The sequence below is a fragment of the Cricetulus griseus genome, chromosome 7, assembly GCF_003668045.3.
Source record: "Cricetulus griseus strain 17A/GY chromosome 7, alternate assembly CriGri-PICRH-1.0, whole genome shotgun sequence".
Taxonomy (NCBI): domain Eukaryota; kingdom Metazoa; phylum Chordata; class Mammalia; order Rodentia; family Cricetidae; genus Cricetulus; species Cricetulus griseus.
The window spans coordinates 25124323-25151852 of NC_048600.1; the positions used below are offsets into that span (position 1 = coordinate 25124323).

The following is a 27530-nucleotide window of genomic DNA, read 5'->3' on the forward strand; positions in this document are numbered from 1 at the left end:
GTGTGCTCATTACATCCTCTCATTCTGTCGGTGTTCAATTTGTTCCTCAGGTAACTCAACTGACTCATGGGGTTGGAAGTGTGCTGTTCCATAGGCCTTCTGTTTGCTACTGGCTTATGTCTGACCTGCTTCATTGCCTAGTTTAGCTTATATCACATATGCAGATATTTCTCTTCCCAGTCAGTCGCCTCCATAGGTATCTTCCTGAAAGGTCTTCCATTCAGAGAGGCTTACTTATTATAGCGAAATCAAGCCCCCCACTCCCCACCCCACAAAGCTGTGCAAGAGCAGGGATGCCAGCTCAGAATACTGCTCAGTGGGATAAATGGAGCCCAGAGACAGGAATCTGAACTGAGAGGTGGAGGAGTGCTAGAGAAAATGAAGCAAGCCAGGACACACTGAACATAGACACTGGCTCTTGTCATCTGCTCCAAGCTGTTCTGTTCAGGGCTGAGTGAACCTTCATCGTCACTCTTAGGTCTGGATGGTTCTTAACTGTGGGGGTCAGGTTGATGAGGCTGTGGACCCAAGTGTTTGGCCAATTCCTAGTTTAGAAGGTGTTGCAAAGATGCTTGGTCAGTGTGATCATCATCTGCAGCTGTTTGACCGAAAGTCACCCTGAGAAGGTGCCTCGTCCAATAGGCAGAAGGCCTGAAGAATAGAATCCTGGTGTTTTCCAAAGAATGGGCTGTGCCTCAAGACTGTAGCATAAAGAGCCTATCTGCTTTCCAACAAGGCTGGCCTGGGTTACAGGCTTTGATACATGTATCTTCAATATATTGTTAACACAGTGTTAAAGTACATTTTGCTTTACCTATGTATTGTTTTACACACACACACACACACACACACACACACACACACACACACACACACAACTTTGCATTGTATCTTAATTACTTTTCTGTTTCTGTGATGGAATGCCAGGACCAAGGCAACTTATAGGAAAAACAGTTTATTTTGTCTTGGGGTTCATGAGGGTGAGAATCCATGATGGAAAGACAGAGGCAGCAGGCATGGGGGCTGGAGCAAGATGTTAAGTGCCCACAGCTTGAACACAAGCAAAAAGCAGAGAGAGAAAAATGGACAGTAGGGTAAGGCCTTCGGCTCTCGCAAGCTGCCCAGCGTGCCACTCAGCTCTCCCAAAACAATGCCACTAACTGGGGACCAGGTGTTCAAATACATGACCCTATGGGGTCATTTGTATTCAAACCACTATACATGGACAAAGGTGTCCTACCAGTTCTGTTTCTCTTAGTATTGGGGTTTAAATAAGAACTGTCCACCGATGCTCTCTCAGCCTGGACACAGGGTGGAGGGCCTAGACCCAGCCCTGAATGATATGATAGACTGCAGATCTCCGAAGGAGGGTGTCACCCTCCCTGGGGAGTGGAAGGAGGATGGGGTGGGGATTGGGGAGGTTTGTGGGGTAAGGAAGGAGAGGAGGGAGAGAGAGCTGGGATTGACATGTGAAGTAAGCTTGTTTCTAATTTAAACAAAACAAAACAAAACAAAAGAACTGTCCACCATAGGCTCCTGTATTTGAACTCTCAGTTCCTGGTTGGTGATGATGTTTGAGGAGATAATGTAATATTTAGGAGTTAAGGCCTTGCTAAAGAAACTGTGTCTCTGGAAAGAGCCTCTGATCCCTCATAGACACACTCCAATTCCTGCTCTCTCTCTCTCTCTCTCTCTCTCTCTCTCTCTCTCTCTCTCTCTCTGTCTCTCTGTCTCTGTCTCTGTCTCTCCCTCCCTCCCTCCCTCCCTCCTTTCCCCCCTCTCATTTCTGTGTGTGGATGAACGTGTGACAAGCCAGCTTCCTGTCTCTGCTACCATGCTGTAGCCACCCCTGCCTCACCACCATGGTCTCTCTAGTTCTCTGGAACTGTAGGCTAAAACAAATGCCTTCCCTCTTAAGTTCTTTTTCATCCTGATATTTTATCATAGATACAGAGGAGAACCTAACACCCTGGACAACCCTGGTTGGGATGGGTCTCCAGGCTTCTCTGCAACAAATGCAGAAACAGCTTTGCAACCGGGCAGTGGGAATGGTGGAGAGTAGAAGAATGAAAGCTTGTTATTCATAACAGTAGAGGAAAACATCACTCACTGAGGACTCCTGCCCTGCAGAGCCCAAAGTCACAGGTAGAGACTTAACAAACCATGATAGGGATGATACTATGGGGTTTGCCTGCATGGCTGCCACCCAGAGCTTCAATTTTGGAGTGTGGGCAACACACTCATTGAGTTCCAATGCTTCCAGTGGTTGAAACCAAGACCACATGAGGTAATCAATCACACAGAGAAAATCCCCACCAAAAGAGGCTGCCTTCTGATTAGTCATACCCTCCTCTAGATTGAGGAATTCTTTTCTCAATTCTTCTTTTACATCAAAAATGTCTCCTCTCTTCTTCTTCAGCCCAGTAAAGCTTGTAACCAAAGGTGTCACCTTAGAGATTATCTCAAAGGTCATCTTCTGGCAACCTTTCTCATAAGGGTCATGTGCAAAAAACTTCTCCAATTATGCCTCACCCAGCTCCTCACAAGTGATGATGGATTCGGATACCAGCTGGCCCTGATGGACTCTTCTTGAAGGACCACTAGGGCTGGTTTTTCAGGTTGATATTGATTTCAGGCCAGATTCCCTTGGCCTTCAGGGCCATCAGTGCCCTGTGTGCAAAGAGGTAGAACCCCATGCTGTAGACACAGATCAGGCCCTCGGGGACTGGACCTGGTGACACACTTCCTTTCCTCAAGTTCCTGGCAAATGAGGACATTATTGTGCTGTGTAGACCAAGAGCCACAAGGGTCCCGCTCTTGTTTGCAGGTGACTTGGACAAGTGGAAGAATCATGAAGCACATGACCCAAAGAAAAACCTGCATTGTTCGCAAGGGACTGTTGAGAGAAAAACAGTTGCTATGGCAGACTCTGCTGAGGCTTCAGACAGACAGAGAAGAGATGGGGATGCTGTTGCCAAAAGCTCAGGGGCTCCTGAGCCCAGCAGAAGCTGGAAAATGCAGGGAAGACATACTCTGAGAGACCCTGGAAGGAGTGCAGCCATACAAATATCTTAATTTTCAGCTGCTAGCTCACAGAATTGTAAAGAGAATGGATTTCTGAATTTGGAGGGGGGGGGGTGGTGAAAATTTGGTAACAGCAAACAGTTTTTGAAAGTGCAACAGTCAAAAAATAATTTAAAATTAAATACACAGTGAAACTAGGTGTGTAGACAATCTTCACTTGTGTTGCTTTGCAAAACTTTACTATAGCCTTTTCTGTGAATGCAGCATGCACACTTTTCACTGTGGATGCCATCACAACAGGCAATGTAAACACTTTCTCAAGTTCTAGGCTTCCAATGCAGCATTTTAATAGGCTGATTGCTGTGCCTATGTGTTAACACCTAAATATACATGTATGCCTCGTCTACCCATGGTGCTGACAATCTGAGATTACACACAAATACAAGTGACATTTATGGAGTGTTGCTATGTGAGAAGTTCTGGAAGATCTCTCAAGTAGATACAGCCATTGATTACATAAGAAGATTTGGTAGGGATGGACAGGTAGGCCCACAAGATATGTTACCTCAGTACATCGTGCCTATCTTGGTTTGTGTAAATATACTCTTGTGTGCTCTTATAATACAAATATCGCCTAATGGCTCAATTTTCACTATGTCCACGTTATTATTTGTCACATGATATCATGCTAGTCAAATCTTCTGGCAGGTAAACTAAGTCTTTAATAACAAAGTTATCAGCAGTGTCCTGGCTGAACATGATAGGAGCCCTTGAACCTGGGACTGTCTTTATCCAAAGTCCATTCTCTTAACCACTCAGAGCCCTTTTGTGAATGTCGTAGGTATTTAGTAAACAAATTCCTTATTGAGTGAAAGATGGTGTCTTTGTCATAGTCTCATGCATAACATGCATACCTATCATTCACATGTAAACATTAGACCAGGATTCCTCTAGCATGCTCCCACCCCTGCCTCTCTGGAATAAAATATTCCATGAACTGATTACACTTCAAGAACACAAAAGCACTCAAATTATTACTTATCTCAGAGAGCTCACACAGAACACAGAAAGTGCTTCACTTTTCTGTCCTGGGTTCGATAAGAAAGCAGGCTGAGCAAGCCAGTAAGCAGCACCCCTCCATGGCTCCTGTATCAGCTCTGGCCTCTGGAATCCCACCCTGTTTGAATTCCTGCCCTAACTTCCTTCAGTGGTGGACTTAAATGTAGAAATGGACACCAAATAGACCCATTCCTCCCCAACTTGCTTTATAGTCATGTTGTCAAAGCAATGGAAACCCTGACTAAGGCAGCTTCCTCACTCTTTACCGAAACCTTCCCATGTGGCTGTGTGTCTTGCATGTGCTGTCCTCTGCACCAGCTTACTAGCTATGGCTTTTCCCCTCCTCTCTGGTCATCATCCTCTGACCAGCAGCTGAAGTTTACATCTTGTCTGCCTCAGGGTTTGTCTTTTAGACTATCATAAAATTGTTCTTGCATTTGAGTCCATTCTTAAATTCTTCTATTAATAAGTCTGAGAACCAAGGGAGACCTGATTGCCCTTGTATTAGTGTCTCGAAGAAAGGAAGGAAGGAAGGCAGACAGACAAATAATAACTGAAAGAAAGGAAGAAAAGAAAGAAAGACCAATCCCTGACTATGAGATGACTGACTCTCCACCCTCATCTGTGCTTTCAGTATATCAAGTCCAAAGGCATAGACTGCAGGATGCATTCCCTTGTGGGTTAGAAACCCAGGGTGGGTATGAGCTGGGGAAAGGGGTAGGTGGTGGCTACTGAAGGTAGAAGCTGAGCCTGCTAATCTGAACTCAAGTTGCTGATCCACAGGAGTTCACTAAGAATTGGAGCCAAAGGGGGATGAAGCCAAAGGGGATTGTGAAACCTGGAAAGAGAGTGGGATAGAAGCAAGAGCTATGCAGGCACACCGGAGACAGCCTGGAATGATTCCAGAGACAGAATGTGGGGGCGGGTGGTATTTCAGGCTGTCACCACAAGCAGGAATGCTGGGTGAATGTCCAGAGATAGAGCAGGGTGGACAGTAGATTAGGCTGGCTCAATGCCTGTTCTTGACCATTCCATTAGCCTCCTGGGGCTCAGGCAAGGAGATCTTTCTCAGTAACTGCTTGGAAGCCAGCTCTCCTTCTGCTTGGCCCTCTCCGTGTCCAAATGGCTTCACCAGAAGTCTTGGCAATGAGTTCAGAGCTCAGAATAGGGATGAAGAACTCAGAGACCAGAGTTTGAATAAATAGAAAGGATGGCCTTTAACTCTCAGGATATGTTCTATTCAGGAAAGCGGCCTGTACTTAACAGAGGAGGTAGCTCTACCTGCCCCTTTGAGAGCCACAGACACACCTGTCTATTATGCCAGGCTTAGTGTTCAAGGTTCCAGTTGGTTCTGCCAAGATCATGGTGTTCTTAATTACTCTGGGTGAAGCTGACCTGCCTCTGTTCCCAGATGTAGGTATGTGTGTATCTGCTTCTGTCTGAAATCAAAACCACGGTGTTCCCCCAACAGCTCCATCCCCATTGCAGGCCCTGAGAGAGCAGTAACTCCTTGAGAGTTGAGTCAACACTGATAGGCACCCCCCCTCTCAGTAGAAAACCTCCCTCAGTAGAAAATCCCTGACATCTGCATGATCTTTCCTCTCCCCCTTTCCCTCTCTCCCTCTACCACTGGCCTTTCAAAGTGTACTGAAAACTGTAAAGCACCAGTAAGTAACCTTTAGCATGATTCACTCATTCAGTAAACAGACATTCACTGAACACCTAGAATGTGCAGATGCCAGGCTGAGTACAGGCAACACACGTGGGAGTGAGACACACTCATAATTCTCAGGATGGCAGAAGGATGGGGCAGAGATAAAGCAAATACAGTTGGCCCTCGTATTCACAGATTGGGATCTGCAGATTCACTAGCAGTCAGTGTTTGGGGAAAAGAATTACTTCTGCATTGAACATGTATAGACTATTTTCTTATTCCTTAAACAATACAGCAATTACTTTCACGGCATTTACACTGTATTGGGTGTTAAAATTCATGTAGGAGTGACTTAGGAATTATGGGAGATATGTATAGTTTATGTGCAAATATGTCATGATTTTATATAAGAGAATTGAACAGCTGTGGATCTTGGTGTCTGTGGAGGTTCAGACATCCATGCTAAGAGAACAAGAGAGAGTGGTTTTCAGGTTGGTTTGTGGAACAAGAGGCTTTCTGGGCTGGAAGTCTGATGGGACCGAAGGACCTAAGTAGAAAGCAGGTTTTGTAGGTAGCAGAAGTATGAATAGGTCAGGTACCTCTATTCGTGCAGCACACAATGAGGGAGATTACTATGGCTTCCATATAAAGACAGCGTGAGTTCTCCATGGCTCTCGATATTCGAGATAGGTACCCAGTTATTTTCAAAACAAAAATTTTTCCTTTTATTGATAATTATTTTTATTATTGCTATTTCAGAAATTACACTTTGGCTATACCAGACAAGTCTGCCCTCTGTGTGGTTAAGCCCTCTGGATGGTTAAACAGATAAACTGGGGAAATTACAAAGTAAATAAGATGTACCCAGGTGCCTGGGCTGGTGGTGCTGATGCACAACCCCAGTTTACGTGCAGTCTGACTTAAGAAAAGAGACACTGGTCATTCAGAGCTTGGTGAGAGATTGAGGAAACTGGTGGAGCACAGGGAGGCAGCTTGCACATGGGTTTGTGGTCACGAGTATGAGTGCACATAGTAGGTATGGAACATCCATTAATGCGCTAATTGCACACCCACTAGAGTACCCATCATTAGGTTACATACCCCACTCAAAGGCATAGATGTCCAGGTCCCACTCCGTCGTGGACTAGAAGTTAGGGCAAGAACTCAGGCAGATAGTCACATCACATCCACAATCAAGGACAGAGAGATCTGGCTTTCTATACTCTAGTTTAGGGCCTAAAACTCAGAAATGGTGACACCCACTCTCAGGCTGGGTCTTCCCATCAATAAGGCAAGCAAGCGTGACAATTCCTCATTGATACTTTCTTCCAAGAACTCCACCCCTAGCCCCACCCCTTGTGTGTTTTGCTTAGTTTTTCGTGATCTCACATAGTCCCAAAATGGCCTCTAATTTGCCTTGGGGCTGGATGATGACTATGAACTTCTCATTCCCCTGCTTCAGCATTCAGATGGCTTAGATTTCCCTGGTGCATGTGGTCCTGGGCTAGAACTCAGGAGATATTACATGCTAGTTAGGTACTCTACTGACCAAGCTCATCCCCAACTCAAATTCTTCTTTTATACAGGAGCACTGTTCCTACAGAATTAGGACCCCAGCCTAATCAAATCATTTAAACTTGATTACCTCTTTAAGGACCCTGCCTTCACACAGGGCACAGATTCGGATAAGCTACAGGTTAAGATTACAAGATTACAGTCATCTAAATCACCCAAAAAAAAAAATGTTTCTATTGCTACTTGTCCCTGACCCTTGAGGTCTGGCCTCTGTGAGGCACTATCTTAACAATCTTCCCTAAACACTGGCCCATTGATAGTGATGACCTTATTTTGCAAAGGAAGAAACTTGGCTGAGGAGAGGGGGACCTGCTGGTTTGAGGTTGCTAAATGGAAGCTACATTTCTAATGTATGTCGTCCGTGTAGTATCCTTTATGTTCCTGCTCCTAGAATGGATGGCAAAAGTTGGAGTGAGCCTCTTAAAGGCCCTTCAGGTTTCTGAGATGGCATTTGTCTGCAGGGAGAAGCCTTCTTTGGCTTCCCTGTTGTTCTCAAGAAAATGCAAGTCTGCAACCCTCCCAGAAAGAAAGATATGCATGTGTTGAATTAGTAACAGGATCCTGGAGTGCTGGCTGTCTTTTTGTATTCATAGCTTTTCAGAGTTGGAGGTACAGTGCAGCACAGGAGGAGGAGGTAAGAGGAGGACAGGAGATTGCGTAATTCTTGCAGGAAGAAAGCCAAGAAGAGAAGAGAAAATATAAGTGGCATCAATCCGAACACAGGCTGCTGTGGATCGGCGGAGTGAATGCTGAGCTGTCCTGAAATGGTCATGGAGCACAGGACTGGGGGAATTGTTGCCTTTTGTAGTTTGGCTGGAGGCATGAACTAGACTCCATAAATTATCAGCTCAGCTCAACTCAGTCCTGTTGAAGCAATATGCCTGCCTTGAGAGGTTTCTTAGGTTGGGCACTCACACTGGGGCTGAGGTCCTGGTCTGTGAAGCTCAGAACCCACCTGGGACTGTAGATCCAGGAGGAGATCACCTGTGTCCTGCAGAGACAATGAAGGGAAAGCCCAAGTCAGGCTGCAGTGCAGCTGTGCTTGCAGGAAAGGGCTTCAGGATTCCTCCAAAAGGGATAACTTAATCCCGAGGGGCAAAACACTGTGAGCCAAAGGTGCTCCTGAGGACCAACGCACAGGACACAGGACACATTTTCACTATGGCTATGTGTATATCTTTTGAAACAAATGATGTCACTCACCTCATGGAGTGTTACAACATACCACTGCCTACAACACTCCACACCCTGGAGTCTCAGGGGACCTGAATATCACATGATCTCTTTGCATTGATACCCTAGCCTTAGAGTCGCCAAGTTTATACTTAGCTGAATATGAATCAGTAAATCAAAGCACTTCAAGAAAGGATTAATTATTAAGAACAAATGTGTCTATTAAAACTTAGCACTTAGGGGAGGCTACAAATTGGCTCTGAGTGTGGTGGCAAACAGAAGGGGACTAACTCATGGAATTCTTCTGCCTAATCATCTAGCAAAGTGTTAGCTTGTCCGAGGAATCACATGTAAGTTTGCAGAGCCCCTCCTAAGCATTGAAATTCTTCGACACCCCCCTCTTTTGCAGACACCCAACGAGTAACCAAACACTTGGGAACATCCCCTGCTGTTGCAGAGTTTTATACTCTGTCTTCCTGCTGATAGCAGCAAGTTTTGCTTGTGAAAGAAGGAAGGGGCAGGGATTCAGAAAGAGATACAGTCATCTAAATCACCTCCCCTGGCCCTCGCTGTGCTAATACACATATCAGCAAAACCAACCACATTACTAGAGATATGGTTTTTTATCCCCTTGGCATAAAAGCCTTTTTTCTTTGTAATGTTAATCCCGAAGAGGATTTTTTTAAAGAAGAAAATTAAATATTGATGGACTTGTGCATGATAATGCATCTTAAGTCATTGTGAAAAACTTTTAAGGAAACAGAATGGTTCTTTGAAGATGACCTCCTTGCCTGTAAACACTTTAACTTCTATTCAAACAGCATTTTTTACTGTTAAATTATACATCTGATAGGGCATCCTTCCTCAAGGGCAGGTATTTTAAAAGTTGAATCCTGTCTTGTATTGTTTTTAGGGCTTTAGAACATGTGGCTTTCTGTGGTTTAAAATGATGCCTGTGTGTCTTTAAGAGAAGCAAAATCATTTGAATCAGGAGGGATTTAACCCAAGGAATTGGTTACAGTTGATGCTTGAAGTCTGAAAACAGAATGGAATGAGAGAAGGAAAAGGTGGCTATGGCCATGCCAATGGGACAACAGGATAGTCTGAGCTCACCAAGGCCAAGGGCTAAGAAGATACTGAGAATCTAGGTTGTGGGGGAAAGGGGAAATCGGCCAGCATTTTTCCTCTTGCTTTCTTGCACACAGCCTGCCCGTGTAATGCAGAAGAGAGTGCACAGCCTACCCTGTGTAAAGCAGAGGAGAGGATGGATGGGAGGGGCCTGCAGGGTCTGTTGAGCCATTGAGAAGGGAGGAGCTGTGAGGGGCCAGCAGGGTCTTTTCAGATTTCATACTTGACTCCCGATGAATGGAGAGAAACCATGGTGCCCCCTTATCAGGACTGGTGAAGGGAGTGAGAGTAGAGAGACTGGTGTTCCCGGTAGAGAGATGGGAAACCCAACCTCAGTTTGGAACACTCACACTCTCAACCCTCCATCTTTCCACGAACTTCCCCATCTCCTCCCTCTCTCTCCCCATCATTGTCTCATCCTGGATGCTGTCTGAATTTTTATTTTATTTCTTGCTAGCTATTGTTTTTTTCATCTGACACACTTTTCATGTGTTCCTCTCTGTCCTTCTGAAATCCCTAGGGTATGACAGGGCTCCTTCATGACAAGTGTCTTTGTAGAGAGGAACCCCAGCGCTAAGCAAGAGAGCTTTTATTTGGCACCAAGAGCCAAAGGGCTGGGTCTTCCACTCTTACCTCCAACACCATCTGCGAGCCTGTAAATCCCTAGACTCTACATTAGTGGTTCTCAACCTTCCTAATACTGCAGCCCTTTAATACAGTTCCTCCTGTTGTGGTTGCCCCAACCGTAAAATTATTTTCATTGCTACTTCATAACTATAATTTTGCTACTATTATGAATTGTAATGCAAATATCTGTGCTTCCTGAAAATCTTAGGTGACCCCTGTTTGACCCTCCTCCCAAAAGGGCCAAGACCCACATGTTAAGAACCAATGCTCTAGGGTGTAGAGCTTGTCTGTCATGCAATGGACTCCATAAAGGTTGGTGCCCAGGCTTTACAGTTAGACTCAAAATCAGCCTTTTCAACTTACTAAATGTATAAGACTGAGGAAGGCCTTTACCCCCAATCTGAAAATTGGAATGACATTTTTTTTCTGTTGTTATTTTGTTTTGGGTTTTGGTGTTTCATTTGGTTGTTTGTTTCCACCCTGCCGTTTTGTTTTGTTGGTTGGTTTTGAAACAGGTTGGCCTCAGACTTACTATGCAGCCAAGAATAAACTTGGTTTCTCATCCTCCTGCCTCCACCTCCCCCAGTGGGAGATTAGAAGCCTGCAAATCACCCTTGTTTTCTCAGGTGTTGGACATTGAACTCCAAGTTTTGTGCCTTCTAGGCAAGGACTCTACCAAGTGAACTACAACCCCAGCTTCTTGTTTGGGGCTTGAGATAGTTTTCTTATGGAGTATAGACTGGTCTAAAACTCATGTGATCCTCCTACTAGTGTTTCCTGTGTGCTAGGATTATTCCAAGGGCTAGCTATAGCATCATGCCTTCCTAGTGGCTGTCCCTAGAGCTATCCCTTCATCTGTTGAACAGTTCTTTCATCCCTAGCCTGTGGCATATTGTCATGTACTGGATGTTGGATTAGCCTCACAAGGTTAAGATGGGTGCCTCCCCCCACACACATCTCAGTAGTACTAGGAGGTAGATCATTCTTACCACATAGGTGGCAGCATCCCTGGGGCCATCTTTGTCCTCATCATAGACATGAAAGTACCAGTCCCCTGCACAGCAGCTTGCCCTCGGAACTTCACTTGGATTGTGTTGCCTATGCACGCACTTGTAGGAACCATCTGCTCAGCATGTGGGAGGCACCTGTGTTTCCACTCACACACCTGTCTCCATTGTCAGCCTGGAGGCAGTAAATTATTAACCAATCCACAAGTAATGGCAAGTAAGAAAGCCTCTCAGGGACCCATAAGGAGAGGCTGGATCAACTCTTGCTCCGTTGTCCAGGTCATCTCTTTGCTGTGGTCCTTCACCTGGCCAGTTCATTAACTGTGTGGAGACAGATAGATGCTGTAGTAGTTACTTTTTGCATAATTCTGGACACATGGTCACAGTAACTAGTAGAAACCACTTAAAGAAAGACAGGTTTTGCAAAGGGATGGAGCCATCAGGGCAGCATGGTGGACTGGCTCAGTTCATAGCAGTTGTTGCAAGTGGTAAAACCTGTTCACATCACAGAGGAACAAGAACCAGAAAGCAAGATCGAAAGTGGGTGGGGCTAGCATCTCTCTGCAAGCCTACCCCAGCAACCCTCTTCCTCCAGCTAAGCCTCACCTCCTAAGGGTTCCAAGATCTTCCCAAACTGAGGGAAAAGCATTAAAAAGTTATGAACCTCTGCGGGACATTTCAAATTCAAGTGATAGCCAATAATGAGATGACCAGGGTCAAAACCTGAGCTCTCAGTCACCCCTGAAAAGTTGTCTTGCCATCTATGTGTCCATTTAATAGTCTGGCCATTCCTCTCGCCATCCTGTTGCCCTCAACATAAAGGTTACTATGGGAATAGTCTTGTTCCTTGTGGTGCCAGCTGCCTTAAGCCCTTGTACACTGCTTTTCACAGTTGGGAATCTCCCTTAGAGCCCAGCATTCTATACTGACACCCATGGGATCCTTGACACTTACAGTAAGTGCTCTTGCTCTTGACTAGCCATGAGGCTAACTCTGATTTCAGGACCAAATATATGAATAAAATCACATGCATTTCCATGGGTGTGTCCTCTCCATTTGTCCTACTCCCCATCTGCAATTGATCACAGTGGCCCTCAGACCAGAAGACAGAGAAGGTGTTAGATGCATGAAATGGCAAGAAATAAACATGGGCTGTGGAGGATACTGTCAGGTCATGCTGATTTGTTCTTATAGACACAAGCACCCACTGAGTGGCAGAGACCATACTTGGCACAGAGGATGAAATGGCCAGTCACAGATCAGAAACTTGCCCACTGAGAGGCTCCAGCAGAGTGCTGAGAAGCAGTCTTCACTTATCATCACTGCAAGGATGCAGAGGTCTAGAGAGGGGCTGTGTGAGGGCAATGGGTATGAGAGTCAGGGTGGGGAGGGTTCTCTGGGCAGATGGAATCTGAGCTAAGATGCTGCATTGTCTGAGCTCTGAAGAAGGGTGGGAATCCAGAAGAAAGGACTGTATTCCTGGTACCCAGACTAGACAGAGGCCCTACAACTGCCGAGGGAAGGCCATAAACTTATTTGTCCATGCAGGGACTTGACCAGACCACCTCTCTTTGATACAGGTTAATTGCAGAATGTTTGCCAGACAAAGGGCCAAATGGATGGATGCTTTGTGTGATGACTGAGTCTGGAGAGGATCAAAGTAGAAAAAAGGAGTGAAAGTTTGGAGGTAAAGTGAAGGAAATAACTGCATTAGTAAATGAGAGAAAAGGAAGCCCAGGCATGTCTCCCTTGAGCTCCAGCCTATTATAGTAATGGGCACATGTGCAAGCTCTCCCAATCTATCTGTATTGAGTAAAGTAGTCTAAGGAGACAGTTCTGCTCCTCACCTCCAAAGTGGTACAGTCTTCTGTGGTAATATTTTGCTTATGATCTAACAAATAAAGCTTGCCTGAAGATCAGAGTGCAGAGCTAGGCACTCTAGCTAGCCATAGAGGCCAGGCACACACCTTTAATAGCAGCAGCCACACTAGCCAGGTAGTGGTGGTACATTCCTTTAACCCCAGCACTAAGATAGTGGAGACAGGAGTGATATGGCTGGGAGAGAGGAATACAAGGCAGAAGGAGACAGGAACTCAATGCAGCCTTGGCAGTCTGAGGAGGAAGGCAGGCTGGAGATGCTATCTGAGAACATGGCAGTCTGAGATTCCGTGGATCGCCCATTTGGCCTGAGCATTGGTAGAGGTGAGAACTCTCTAGTGGCTGGCCTCTTTGCTTCTCTGATCTTCAGGGTTAATCCCAATATCTGTTTCTGGGTTTTTATTATTCTTGCTACAGTCTTCTACTCGGGTTCCTCCCCCTAAACACTGAGAAGCTGTAGCTGGCTCATCAATGAAAGGAATTAGCTTGTCATCTGCTCTACTTAAGAGAGGGAAATGGATGAGTGGTTCTTCCTGGCCTATCTGGACCCAGTGTAGAAAGTAGAACACATAGAAGTCTATTTCCAGCTTGCCGCACCACCACTGTGGAGTGCTCCAAGTGCTCTTTGGCAGTTAATGAGTAGATAATTTATATTTCATAAGGTAAACTCCGAGTTTCCTTTCTGTAATGACAATAGGCTGTACACAGCTACCCTGGTGGAACCTAACGTCATCATTGCTCCAGGGCCAGATGTGATGTGCAATAAATAATGTAGCGCCAGAGCTCTCTTCTTTCTATTTACAGTAAGTTAGGATTCATCCCTGTGGCCAATGTGAAACAGCACTTAACACTGATATGTCTCCATGCAACTTGGTTTGCATGGAAAAGCTTCCAGCAATTCCAGAGATAGTTCTGTCCTTAGATGTCTTTGTGCTCTCTGAATGAGCACATGCCATCTTCTTTTCCTTCTGGCTTTTGTATCTAAATTAACTCCATGTCCCATGGGTATGCCTATAGGTTTGATTAATTGCATGAATTTCTTACCTTACAAGATTCGTCAGAAGGAAACCAGGGCCCTCATTTCCTAGCTGTGCTGTTAATGTTTTCTGTCCAGAGACCCTTCAGATTCCACTTGCCCCTAGCACAGTAATAAAATCGACCAGGGATGTCCTTCAGAGTGCAGATAAATCAGACAGCTGTGGGCTTTCCCCTAGGACCTAATTGGTGCCATCTTTGATTCAGAATATTTAGTGAACACTTGCCACATTCATAATGCTGTAGGCACAGTGGGCACTGGGGACAGAGGCTGTCCCCAACCTCATCTGACTTATATTTTAGAGAAGAAGATAGCCAATTGCCTCAAGTAATGACTTCATTACAGCAGTGACTGTGCAATAAATAGGCAGTGTTCAGAGTGTGACAGCATGGAGTTTGGGGACCTGGCTCAGAAAAGAAAAGAGACTGGGCTTCCCTAGGAAGAACTATGAAAAGTTTGGATTAACTGGGTCAGAGAGATAGGGGCCCATTTCAAATTCAAGGGCCAGCAGAGACCTTAGGTAGAGCTTACTGTATATAGTTTTGAAAGGACTTGAAGGAGATGCAGGTGTCTTCAAGTCCTTGCCTTTTGCTGCTCAGAATCCTGCTCAGGCTCCATAAGAATGGAGAGAACTTGGATACTTGGGCCTGGCTAAGGCCTGAGGAAAACATTACACCTTTTAGGAAAGGATGTTTTCACTCCCAACCTCAGCTTTAGCAAGCAAACTGCTTTGGTCATGAAGAGTGTTTAAGAGCAAGCCAGGCAAACATAGCCCTCTTCCCTGAACCCCAGCAACTGATACTACTGTTGACTTTCAATTCCTGGGAAGTGAAGGGAACAATGAGAAAAGACGCCATCTTCCAGTGTTGGTAGTTCCTTCTGGTAGTCTCTGGGTGATCATGTGACCCACACCATCATGATACTTGTTCCATACTTCAAGTTACTGCTGTCTGAATATTGACTTGCTTGTCTGTGAGACTTAGATGTGAAGAGGTCATACTTCAATGGGATTCTTTCATCCCATCTCTTATATCTCCTGGCACTTGTTATGAAGCCTGTATTTCCCACCTTACAGCTCCCTGACCTGGAGAAAGCTTTTCAGGGCCGCTGCACTGAGAGTCCTTTCTGCAGAATGGACACATAATATAGTGACTTGCAGGGAGATTTTGTCATGCATTGTGCTGGGATTTGTCTTATGATGGATTCTCAAGAGATATTTGATTTCCTATTTTTAGTTTGGTCAGTAGCATTTGTCCCTTCAATCAGTTTATACTTAAACTACTAATACAAAGATGCCATTACTATGAGAGGTATTTATTATCCTTAAACTACTAATACAAAGATGCTGTCACCTGGAGAGACATTTATTTGAAAAATGTAATCCATTAAAATTGGATAAGTAGACCTTGAACTTCAAGAGTCATAACCTTTAGGTTAAAGCAACTACAATCTTTCTAAAATAATAAACAGTAAACCACAGAAATTAGTGGGGTATGTTTTCTTTCCTTGTCTCCTTCCTTCCTTCCTTCCTTCCTTCCTTCCTTCCTTCCTTCCTTCCTTCCTTCCTTCCTTCTTTCCTTCCTTCCTTCCTTCTCAGTACATAATGCATTGAATACTTCTGTTCTGTTTCTCAGACATGTCTAGATATGACAACAAACAAAACGGGTCAGATCCTCACATTCACAAGGCATATGTGCTAGTCAGGGGAAAATGATGCATGCACTGTGTTAGGTGACATTAAGGGCTGTGGAGAGAAATAGCAAGAGTGTTCGAAGAGCGTGGAGGGTGATGGGAGATGTGACCAAGGAAAGCCTCTCTCAGAGGGTGACACAGATGACAGGACTAGAAGGGACCAGGAAATGGCTTCTCCTGACTGTATGTTGACCTTCTAAGCAGACATTTGTGTCTTCTAATAATTTCTTATGGATTTATTTAAGGAAAGAAATGCTTGACTGGTATGACTCAGTCATTTTCACTCATTAGTGGACCTTCAGGCACTGGCTTCCTTACTCAGAGCTCTATACTGCATGCTGTAGCTACTGGTGACAAGTTCCATCTCAGTGATTACTGTGAGGTTTACACTGTTACTAAGGAGTGTGCAGTGGATCCATGATGCCCATGTACAGTAAAAGTTATAGCTCAGGGAGCTAAGATGGTAGAAGGGAAACACCCTCACCCCCAAAAGTTGATGCTTAAAATAGCAAACTCCACACAGGTATACACACTGGTTTTCCAACGCTCACGTAATATCAGCAGTCCCTAGATGTTTGTTCTTCGTCGACAGGTAAGTTTTGAAGATATCACCCCATGGAAAAACTCCCTCCCCACCCCTGCAAAAAGATTTTGGGATGAGCTCCAAACTCTCAACCACGCCTTCTAATTCAAAATCTCAAAACAAACTAGTTGTAATTTTTAATTGGGATGGACATCTAGGGGAAGCTTACTCCCAGAAAGCCTAGCTGTTTGGCAAGGAGATAAAGAAGAGGGAAGACACCATATCATGGAGAAGCCATAGAATTTGAAGGGAAAGAGTAAGCTGGTCCCTGCTACCACATGTATCAGCCAACATGGCCCTGATCTTTACAGGTCACAGCAAAAGACAGAAATGTATATCAGTATACCTGATGGATGAGGGTTATTAGGCTCACTGATGTAATGGGACTTGCAGGTTAATGAATATAGTGAGACCCAAGTGAAGACGTCTACCTTGAAGGCTCCTGTTCCCCCTGGGTAGCTGGCTTACCTTTTTTGTTTCAGCAAAACCCTTACTGAGTTGCCCTCTTCTGGGACTATCACAGCTGACAGAGGCTTGTGAAATATTTAGGAAATGCAATCCTTACTTTGAACTTCATCAGCTCCCATCTTGAATATGAAAAGCTGAGGCTGCTGTAGACATAATGTCCCTTAGGACCATTGTTCTGGGGAGGAAGTGTTGGGGATGTAATCCCTTTGGGGGATTATACTGTTATACTTTCTGGCACAGACAGGTGACTTTGTTATCAGGCCAATGCATTCTGGACCCCCACTTCCATTGCAGGGGGCCTGGACTCAGTTTAGAAGCAAATTCTAGGCACAGTGGTCTATCTCAGGGTGTTTCTGCAGAAGACTGGATCCTTGAAGATGACACCACTGAGACCAGAGTTCTTCCAGCCAAGATGTGTCATAGTATCTACCACCTGCTGCTGAGCCCATGAATCTCTGTGGACCTCAACACATCCATCATATAATGCAGAGGGTCTTCCACTGGGACAGGTTTCTCCCGATTAGCCTATGTGAAGGCTGGCCATCAGTCACAGTCACAGAAGGCAACATGCCAGCCCTTATACTCCTGCTTACAGATGGACACTGGCTTACCTCACCCACAATTCCACTCCTGTGAACAAAAGAGAAAATGAGTTCTCATTCTTCCTTTAGAAAGGAGCTATTTTTTGCCCTAGTCTTTTTCTCCCAAGTGTTCATGGTTGCTGAGATGGTAAATATGGAAAAGCTACAAAATTGTGTTCTGCCCAGACCACACGCTAGGAACATCCGGTTAGAAGTAGTGAGAGGGTAGCAGGGGGGCATTCTTCCATTTAGCCAGAGCCTGGCTATAACAGATGAAATTTATCATTTTGTGCCCTTGTGCTAAGATTTTAGACCTGATATATATCCTAACGGTGGGTTATGTTTCTGGAAATAGAGAGATCCCCTTTCTTTTTTCATACTTAGTTTTTGATTCAGCACCTGAGAATGGCAGAAATGCCATGATGGTAACATTTTTCCTTCCCCTCTGTAGGTACCTAGGAAAGAGATGCTCATGCCAACAAGTGAAGAAATGTAGTTTGTGGTACCCATGGGTTACCATGGCGTTAAATGCAGCAATGCATCCATTTAAAGTCACAAGCCAAATTGTAAGTTCCCATACAAGGGACTCTGGTATTTGTGTTTATATTCCTAACACCCAGGTGGGAACCGGATTCTAACAGACACTGTGATTCCTCCCTGAATAACATCATAGCAAATTAGAAGCTGGCATGTTGATGCTGCATTACAAGCTATTTTCTATGAGTATATTTAGTTGTTAAAGTATGTGGCCTCATTAGAATATAGGACACATTATAGTCCACAAATAGATCTATTCATTTCACTCTTTCTTCTATACATCCATTCACTAGCTCTTGATTTGCTAATCTTAGGCATCATACAGCCTTTGTCTGGAGGAGGTAGTGACTAATTATCAACCCCAAATCCATGCCATTCACTTGCCTCCATCAAAGAACTCTATGCTTTATTTGAAAGAAAGACAAAGAGGCAAATAATTGCAAGACCTAAGTAAGCATTTTGTATACATCCCTACTCCTACTATACAAAGACCACACGCACACACACACACACACACACACACACACACACACACACACACTCACACACACACTCACACACAAAATCCCTGCTCTATGTGATGATTAATATTGATTGCCAACTCAGTAGGATCTAGAAGTGACTGGGAGACAAACTTCTGGACATGACTGTATCTAGATTGGTTGAAGAGAGAAGACTCATGATAAATGTGTATGGCATCATTCTCTGGGATGAGGTCACATGGACTAAATAAAAGGGAGAATGTGACCTAAACACAAACATTCATCTCTTTGTACTTTCTGATTGTGGGTGGAATGTGACCAATCACCCCATCTCCTCTCACTATGCCTTCCCTACCATTATTTCCTCAAGCAACATAAACCTCTAGTCCCCACATGCTTTTGGTCAGGTGTATGGACACAGCAAGATAGAGAAATAACTGATATGGTGAACTGTAGTAGAAAATGATTCTGATGTGAACTTAGTTGGAAGAATCTCAGACAGTAGGATGACTGAGTTGAATATTGGAAGCTATGGACTATGCTTACCTGGTCACTACCACAGGTTAACATAGATATGTATGCATCTGCTTGTCTCACTAGAGTGTCATCTCCTGGGAGTAACTACATTAAATCTATTAGAACCATTTGGTCTCCAATGGAGATCTCCCAGACGCAGTATGAATCCACTTGAGTTATTTACTGATTCTTCAAGGAACTTCTCAAGCATTTCAAAGAGCCCCAGTTTGTTCTTCAAAGAAAAAAGAAAAAAAAAAAACATCTTCTACTGGTTAACCACTATAAGATCAAATAGCATTGACTTAAACTGCTAAACATGAAGACTGCAAAATTATTCATGCACAGAAATGTAGATACCCCCTTTCCTCCATATCTCACAGTATACATTAAATGATGGAAGAGTTGAAACCAAAACAACAGGAGACAAACAAGCAGGGGCGCCTTATTTCTATGTGTTAGAACTCTGCCCCACTAGAGAATCCCTGGAACAGGCAGAGACAAAAAGACCAAGTGTTCACTCATAGCCAAGATGTTGTGGGCTAAAAGAACCAGTAGTGGAGATGGCAAGGCCAACAAGGGTATTCCTTTCTAGAGATATACCAATGTACTGAGCAGTAGTTCTTCCTTCCCATGTCCCATATAAAACACTGTTTTCTCACTTTGATGCAAGCTCTCCTCTCCTGGGCCCCTTCAAGTTCAATTATGGTTCAAGATCAAACTCTTTCAAAAAGGGTTTATGTTTCATGTGTCTTTACCAATACTCATGATCATATCACCTATTAGGTAGTGGGTGTAAGGGCAGCTCAGATCTCACCCGAAGAACAGAAAATCATGGTGTGGCCAATGAGTGTTAAGGATTGTTAGGGGATCTCTGTATAATATTCGTATCTAATTTAAATGAAAAACTAAGGTTAAAAAATAGGGTAAATTCAATGGAGTTGCCTAAGAAAACACTTTTTAAAACTCTATAACTATATCAAATTATTTTTAGAAATATTTCCTTTTGTGGAATTGGCTTCCAAGTGCTTGGTCCACCTGTTGAGGCATTTCATACTATGCCCAGCAGGAACTTAGGTCCCACAGAGTAAGTTTGACTATAAATAGAATTTTTAGCATAGCAGTGAGTTTAATGTCAAAGAAACAACACCCTATGTAATAATTAAATTCAAAGGGAAAAGGATAGCAGGGCTAAGATCAAGACTAGATAGGGGCCAACCTAGAATACAGTAACTCTCAAAATTGCAGAGCCTAATAAAATCAAAAGATAAACATGTTCAAATGAGGTGAGGTTTAGTTTTAAGGTAGAATTAGAGTAATAAAATAATGTGTTATTCAGCATAGGACACTTTTACAAAGAAAGGGGGTATTACTACTAAACAGTATTTATGGAAAGCAAAAGTAAGGAGGGCCTGTCTACTGGCCCAAAGGCAGTACTTTGGAAGGTTATGCTTTGTGCTTCTTAGAGTAGAATAATTAAAACAGAAAGGCAATCTTCATTTACTGATATAGTGTTAAAAACTTTCAACAGATGGTCATGGGAACCTCGTGCCCCTAAAACAGTACAAGTTCTTGTCATTCTTCTTGGTTGCCTACCAGAGCTAGTTGGTGATACGCCATTGCTGATTACATCACATACCTTTGTTGCAAGGTAAAGAAAAATCAATTTGGAACTGAGACGAAGGTTCTTGTCTGCAGCTAGCTTTCATAGTGCACAAAACTGCTATAAATTTTTTCTTCCTACAGAAAGAGAGAAGACATCAACACTCACACCCAGCCAGAAGTGAATCCTATGAACCACAACCATCCTGCCAAGCAAAATGTGTTCACTGGTTCGATAGTGACATAACTACTATGGGGGTAACCAACTGCTCTCTGCTTGGATTTGAGGCAAGCACCACAAGTGATAATTCATGCCTGTTAACATAAACCCAGTGAAGAATCCATGGTACTTAGGATCTCTTAAACGCTAGGAGAAAGCTCACTACTGTTATTTATACCTACAGACAGATGCTACTACCAGCCTAATTAGAGAAGCTTCTCTCTGTGATGGATAGTGAATGAAAAAAATCCTGGCTAGTCAAAGTTCTGAGAATAAGTGACAGTAGATTGCTCAGTACCAAACAGGATACTTAATATGATTTATTCTAAGGCTCAGGTATAACCAGGAAAGAGAAGGGTGTAGAAAAAGTGGATGATGGGAAAAGGGATGTGAAAAACCGTCTCATGGGCATGGCACAGCCTATGTAGTCATGACCTGACAGGAGCCATGACTGCCTACACTGAGCATTCACAAGCATATAGTTGATCATAGATAGAATTTAAAGGAACCTACTCATCCCTGATAAACTGTTGAGTAGTCCAGTTTCTGACTGGACTTAATAATAAAAACCATGAGTCAGATATAGGGATAATTGCTGAAAGATCAAAGAAGCAGAGCATCCAGGCACTAGTTCTTACCTCTATCGAATTCTCAGACCAAATGGGCTTTCCTATCTCTAGAAATCTTCAGACTGAATGCTATGAGCTCCTGTCTCCTCCTTCCTTATATTCTTCTCTCCACCTATTACACATATTACTGCTGTATCCACTTCCCAAGTACTGGGATTAAAGGTGTGAACCTCTACCCCCTAGCTCATTTCTGTTTTAGACTGGATCAATCTTGTGTAGCCTAGGGTTGCCTTGAACTCACAGAGACCTACCTGCCTCTGCCTCCCCAATACTGGAATTTAAGGTGTATGCCACCACTGGCTGGCCTCTATGGTTTACTAGTGTGTCCAGCTCTGCACTCTGATCTTCAGGCAAGCTTTATATGTTACAGCTCTAACAAAGTATCACCACACTGTTGATACTGATGGATTATGGGGAAGCAGCAGCCATAGTCTTCAGTTGGGTACCCAATGAGTAACCCACCAGGCTCCAGTGGATAATCCCAGACCCATGGCCACACATACAATACTAGTGAAATTCTTTGTATCTCAAAAAACATAGTAAGTTTTGAATGTAGGAAAGGAACTTAAAGGGAGGAAGAATGATAATAAGAATCAGAGGGAGATTGGAGAGGGTGGGGGAGTACAGTAATCAGAATGCATTATATACATATATGAAATTGTCAAAGACTAAATCCAATAAAATTATACAATTCAATAGATAACATCAATAATCTTTAGCTTAGAATTAATCCAAGGTCTACCAGCTCAGGTCAGAACTTATCTCTCCCCATACCCTTTGACAAGAAAATTATTATTTAATATCTCTTCTCCAAACTCCTTTCTATTCTTCTTAAAAATTCTTTCCATTCCTGAAGGTCTGGTGCAAGAATAGCTCCTCTACCCCATGTCCTGCTATGAGTGATGAGAAATTCTGACATTACTCTGTTATAATCTGGGTTCACATTTTATTTGAACTGTAATGAAGATTTATATACACCTATCCTTTCTAAAGAAGTTTGCAAGGTAATGGGTTTGTAATCAATTTGGGGAGCAAGGTAGTTTTACACTTCTGCTATTGTGTTGCAAACGGCATAGCCTACTTGTCCCACAGGACTCCACCCCAGTTTCTCCTGCCTCACTTCCTCCCCATTGGCTCTGTCAGACCTGGAGGGGAATGGTACTATTCTCCGTCATAGACCTCATTTTGCCTTTATCCAAAGCGGTACTTCTCAATGGTCTGTCTGCTTATGCCTGGCAGGTCCTCAAGACTGACCACTGAGTCTAGTTAACTCCTTGAGGCCCCATTGCCTAACTTAGAAAAGTATATGCCATTTGGTAAGCACTAATGACCTAAATTCAAAATGTCATCTGCATTGTAATCTTATAGATAGATGACTGGAGATAGCTCAATTTCTTCTCTCTTTAGAAAAATTATTTGAACAAGGAGTGAGAGAGGTACTCAGGAACCCATCTCTAAGTGAGGAGTGATGATTGATTGGCTACTGGGAAGGGAGACTCAGTTTCTTAAGGGTATAGTCCCTGCTGGGTTGACCATGCTCTGGTGGATTTCATACACCCATGAGTATATGGGTGGCACAAATGGACTCATCGGGCTATTTATAGAAGGAGAGAGGTAGAGAGTGGGAGAGGACATGGAATTGGAAAGGGGTCAGGAGGTAAAGGATGGATCTGGGATGACTTTAGAGGGAAGGGTGGAAGTAAATAAGATTCAAATACACTGTATGAAATTCTTAAAGAATTAATAATAATATCATATTTAAAAGAATTGTAAGAGATTTTTTTGAGCTCCAATGGAAGAGGTGAAAAGACAATGATTCTTTTGCTCAATTTGGCAATAATTTCATAGGCTGCTATATGAATGATTTTTAAAAATAAAGCTCTCCATTTTAAGTCTAATAATATATTGTTGCTGATAAAAAGAGGGTAGAAATGTTAATTAAATCCAATTCTGTACTAAATCAGAAAGGTATTATGTAAGCTTAATTATTTAACTTTTTAATTTCTCTGATGCTGACTTGTCAGCACCAAGTGTCTATCACATCCTAGCTCTTGTGCGTGTCAAACAACTCAACGCCTGGTGACAATTCTATTTCATCTTCTTTCTCTTGTCAAACCCTTTGCAATTTCTTCTGTCTTCCAATTAAGTGCTAACACTGATTCTGAGGCAATTTACTCAAATTTACAGGAATTTAAATGAAGGAATTTTAATGACAAAAGAATTCAGTTTTGCTTCCTTTTATCTGGGTACATGAAGATTTGGGAAGGTTTCCATCAAACTGGGTCTACCTACAATGCTCCTGAATCAATGTCTGACCACACGAAAGAGAAAAAGAAAGTGGTGTTCTCATTCTAGTTCAAAGTTCAGAGGAATGTAGTTATTGAGCCCACTTAGACACTCACTTGTACAGATTTCTCTAATATAGGTAGTGTGTAATACCTTGAGAATTTGCTCTCCCCGATTTGTCAGACTCCAAAATCACTTGCTTGCTACTGGCATCTATCAACTTGGATGAGGCCATTGGCTGTGCACTTATGGAAGTGCACTTAAGGGAGGGACTGGCATGTTGGACATACTGATTTGAGATCTTTGGACTTTCCTTGCTGTGTGTTGCCAAGAATCTACGATCCCCTCTATGGAGCAATGGCCTGTGCTCTAGATAGCACAGAAAGAACAGATCAGGTGAAACTCAGATACACAATACAAGTTTGGAGAACTTCCTTCTGCCAGATCTTCTGTAACTGACAACTTAAAAAAAAGATTTATTTATTTACTATGTATACAGTGTTCTGTCTGCATGCATCTCTGAGTGCCAGAAGAAGTCATCAGATCTCATTACCTATGGTTGTGAGCCATCATGTGGTTGCTGGGAATTGAACTCAGGACCTCTGGAAGAGCAGCCAGTGCTCTTAACCTCTGAGTCATCTCTACAGCCTCCCTTACAACTTTTCATAAAGACATTTTCCTCTTGTCCTCCAACAGGCAAAGCTCATGGTTGAAAGAACATCCTTTTGTTTAAGCCACAGTTGGTCTAAGAGAATCAAACCCACCCACCTGTTCCTGCTGGCCAAGCTTCCTTGAGCAGGAATTATTTAGAACAATCCAGATGGCAATAGACATGACCTTGGCTATGCATTGAGAACTATATTGGAGGCATATATGAATTAACCCAGCAAACACTGTTAAATAAAATCAAGCTTGCTATCTTTTTAAACTTATTACTATCTTCCCCAATACATCATGGTGTTTTATAAAGACAGATATTGATTTTACTATCTTAAGGCAGCTGAATGAGTAAGAAAAAACTTTTCATTGGGCATTTATGACAAGCTAGGGTCTCTGTTAGCTTTTTGACAATCATGGATCCTTTTAATAACCTTTGAGGTAAGTATTTGTATCTTACTTTGCAGATGAAGAATTTGAGAAAACTTTGGATCTTAACAAACACACTCAGATGTTGGACTGTCTGCTCTGAAGTCAGTCTGATGTCTACAGGATTGTGTGTGGCTCTCTTAGAAACCTCTGGTCAGGTTACACACCAGCTCTGAAACTTCAATCCAAACGGTTCTTCTTCCAGAGAGTCTCAGAACATGTGCCTGAGTCATTCCTTAACAATTCACACATACTTCATCCATACACTATTCATGGATAAAGCGTATGTTGGAGGCAGTATGTTGGAATCTACAGTCACTTTCTGTCTTCAGGAACCTTCGTTCCTTAAATACTCATGCCCTTTCCCCCCCTTAAGCAGAGTGTGCATTTTTACTATGCTTGTCACAAAGAATGACCTCCTGTTTGGGAGTTGACTGCTAAACATGGAATGAGTACAAACTGCTATGTATCTATCCTTGTGGACACTGCATGAGTCAAGGGACTTTGTTCTTTACTTCCTGGGCGATCTTGTATCTAGATTTCTCTCTCTCCCTGTTCTCTCTCTCTCTCTCTCTCTCTCTCTCTCTCTCTCTCTCTCTCTCTCTCTCTCTCTGTGTGTGTGTGTGTGTGTGTGTGTGTGTGTGTGTGTGTGTGTTTAAAGACTGTAAGCAAAAGAACCAAAGTGCCCAACAGAGGGTGTGCAAAGAGAATGCCACTCTCAAGATGCATGGCTGCAAAAGCATCTCAGAACTAGGGGGTTTAGAGGTGGAAAAGTTGTTCAAATCTTCTCCTTAAGTAGCTTTAGGAGTGTTTTATGCAAATGGCAGGCCCACTTTTGTACTGACTGCCCAGAAAAATATCAATGTAAGAAACAAGAAACAAACTGAAAAATACCCAAAACCAGAGACCCAGGAACATCTCCTAGAGACTTGACTTTACAAAGCACCATTGAATTAAACCCCAGCTTCAGGTTTGCTGATCAGTCAACTGAGAACCAGATGGACCCTGACTGTTCTGAAGAGGTAGAACATCACAAATCATTGTGCAGGATTGAATACTATCTTCCAGGTCAGTGGCTGAAAATTCTAATGCTTGGCTACTTTCTCCATTTATATTCAAGTACTAGAATTTATGGACGCTGTATAAAGCAAGAAAAAAAATAAAGAGAAAGCAAACAAATCAGAAAAGGGAAACATTGTATGTATTTGTTTATTACATTATTTCTATGAATAAATCTTATAAAAGTTGAATATAAATGAAACCTACTTTAAAATTTTTTTTTCAGAACTAACAATTGATTTCAGTAATGTTACTGGATAAGTAATTACCATGTGAAATAATTGTGATATATATATATGAACAACTGTAGAAAATAAATAGAAAAAACTCGTTACATGCTCTATCACTGGAGTGTTCGTAAGATTCCCTTATTCATTAGCAATTCTCTGAATGGTTGAGTTTTTGAAGTTGGTAATAGCCTTGTAGCCTCTCCTGGGAATGTGCTTTGTGTGCCTGGTTCAGAGGACATGCTGATAAGGGCTGTAGATTAGAGATACACCTATGTAGTTAAACTACATAAGGAATACTTAAGGTTTCCAAGCTATGTCTGTTCTGAAGTAAGGGAAAGACAATATGAATGTAAGAAGGGGCACTCTCCAGGGCTCTGCACATAGATCACATGGGAGGACAGCTTGTCTGACGAAGAAGAAATGTGGTTTGTTAAGTGAGAAGTGACGGAAAGAAACAAACTCCACTCTGAGTATGCTAAATGGGAGACCTTGAGCAGGTATGGAGGCTGGATCTGTTGGTGCAGAATTCAGTGTAAAAAAAAAGCCAGGCAAGTTGCAAAAATCTGGGGTCATGTTTTATAAATGTGAGGTCAATTAAAAACATGTATATGCAAACAGGCAGAGGAGGACATTGTTGTATGTGTGTTGGAGAGATCAGGGTTTCTTGCAATGTAGAAAGGAGAAATTCTGGAGGGCTCACTTGAGAGAAATTCCTTAAAACAGAAAGGGGATTGGTAATTAATGATTGAAATCCATATTGAGGAGCCTGGAACTGCCCCAGAGGGGGAGAAGTATTTCTCTTCCTTTATGTATGGAAGATGCCGGAATAGCGAAAGGCAATCCAGGAGGAACATGAGGCTTGAAAGAGGGAGCCCTGAATGAGACCCAGAAACCAGGACAAAATTCTTCTTCATTCAAAACTGTGGTTGTAGAATGCTCTTTCTTCTAGTTTCCCAGAATGCTCCTGACTGCAGTCTGAGATGCTTTATTTAGAGGTAGGAAAGTAAAGACAATGGAGTAAGAAAGGAAAAAGAGAGGAAAGGGGAGGAAAAGAAAACAGAGGGGAAGGGAGGGGAGGGGGAAGTAAAGGAGAGGTGAAGAGAGAGAGAGAAAAATAAAATTTTAATAGAAAGGTCTTTGGGTGGACTAGGATACTTTTTCTTTTATTTCTTATTATTTTGAGATTTACTTTACAGCTCATGACATTAAGAAAAATCAGTGCCATTTTTCATATTTACAGAGCTTTGCATAGCTCGATAATTCTCTAGGGACCACATTTCCTCATAGAATCTATGGGGCTGTACCATCAATTCACAATAGCCTATCTTATTTCAGGATCCCTAATTCATAAACTCTTCAGTGTTGGAGTCAGAACTCAAATGCCACTGCTTCCTTTGAGAG

The 27530-nt window shown here is 43.0% G+C and overlaps 1 pseudogene; it reads right to left on the bottom strand.

Moving 5' to 3' along the window:
• Positions 1-2077: 2077 nt before the first annotated feature.
• Positions 2078-2774, bottom strand: LOC113836586 (annotated as a pseudogene).
• Positions 2775-27530: the final 24756 nt, after the last annotated feature.